The following is a 1,963-nucleotide window of genomic DNA, read 5'->3' as shown; positions in this document are numbered from 1 at the left end:
GAGGGAGAGTATATATAAAAAAAACATAACTTAACTCTTAAGCAACTAAAATTTCTTCTCCAAGATATTTATATATAAATATCTAAAAATATCTTCTCCAAGATATTTATTATTATATTTTTTTATTTTTTTTTCGGGTTACTACAAATTGTCATGGAACTTTGGTGCTTTATGGGACGTTATGCAGACGCACACGTGGTGAATGATGTTGTTGATGAACTTAGCTTATTGTTGAAGTCAGTGGCATCTTCTCAATTTATTCTTATACCTGGATGCGTTTTTAGAAAGTTGGCAAGATCAATTTGTGTGCTTCTTACTTGTAGCATTTAATCTACCATAGATCGATTTTACAATTATCGGTGACAAGAGATCTCAAGTATCATGTCTTTTGAGTGTTGCCCTTCTTATGGAGGGATTTCCCCTCACATTGCTTATAGACAATAGAAAAAATAAAGCCATGGAAAAAAATATTATAGATTATTATTGCTTCATAGAGAGTTTTGATGATGAGTAATGCAGTTATGGTTTGTTTGGAGTGCCAGTTTTTGTACTGTCTACTGCCTCCCAATCTCTGTAAGTAAAAAGATTCTTATATACATTATTTGTAAACATTATATTGAGTTAGAAACATATAATGTCCGTTTAGTTTTGAAAAATAGTTCTTATTTTTAGTTAATAAATGAACAACAATAAATAGTTTTGGCACTATTTACTTATGATTGTTATTGGTATAAATTCACATGTTTCACATATATTTATATTTTTAATTAAATTAAAAATTTTAATTTATTCTATGTGAAAATTTAAATTAATAAATGATTTTTCACTCAAAAAATTTAATTTATTATTACTATAATAACTAAATAAAAAAAGAACACAAAAAATTGAAACAATTCATGTTACAAATTATAGTTAAAAAGATTTTTGAAAATGACATACTTTGAATTATTAATAAAAAAAATAGGCATAGTAAATTTCGCTACTTGATCCAGCGAAATTTAAATGGTAGCTCAAATAGTTGAGTGACGCGAGTCAAGCAAATCTTGTTGCTTGGTCCAGCAAGATTTGCATAGAAAATAAGCCAAGATTGACATGTGGCAAATCTCGCTGCTTGATTCAGTAAGATTTGTTTAAATCTCGATGGACTAAATAATGAGATTACGTTAGAGTTATTCTAAAAAATATTTTTTTAAAGGTATTATTTAATATATTTATTTTTTAAAAAAAATAAATCCAGAAAAAAACTCCAATAGTACGCATTTCCGCTGCCCAAAACAGATGCCTATAACCTGTAAGCGGCGGCCGCCCCCGGGGGGTGGCGGCGGCGGAGGACAACTTTTTTTGTTTCATGTGGCGGCAGTCAAAAGCTTCCGGAGACCCACGGAGAACAAAACCCCAAGAATTGAGACAAGTGAAAAGCATCTTCTAGTTGCCCTCTGTAAATTGTTGAAATTGACAAAATCACCATGACCGAGGGGAAAAAACGCTTGAAAGAAAAGTCAAAAAAGAGAGCATCCAATTGCTCCCCTGTCAATTGTTCTTTATTTTATTTTATTTTATTTTATCTTTTATATATTGGGCACATGAGTGGCTTCCTTGGCTTTTTGACGGTGAGTGTTAATCAAACTTGGGCATATGGGATTGTTTGAAGCCACTTATAAAAAATATATTATATTTTTTATAAAAAAAATACTCATTTAAAAATAATCAGTGATTACTAATTATAAATACTTTTTAAAAATATATATATATTTTAATAATTTTTTATTTTAAAAAAACTAAAAATACTGTATTTATTGACTTATTACAAGTGCAAACCAAACAATATTTATAAATAATACTTTTTTTTTTTTCTGAAAAATACTTTTTTTTAATACGTTCCAAACCGGGGCTCCACACATCAACGCTGCCGATGACTTGGCTGCTAGAACCGACCCTGTCAGAGGATGGTCGAAGGTGGTGT

This window comes from Malania oleifera, chromosome 11 (genome assembly GCF_029873635.1).
Source record: "Malania oleifera isolate guangnan ecotype guangnan chromosome 11, ASM2987363v1, whole genome shotgun sequence".
Classification (NCBI taxonomy): Eukaryota; Viridiplantae; Streptophyta; class Magnoliopsida; order Santalales; family Ximeniaceae; genus Malania; species Malania oleifera.
Note: the sequence above shows the minus strand (reverse complement) of the source record.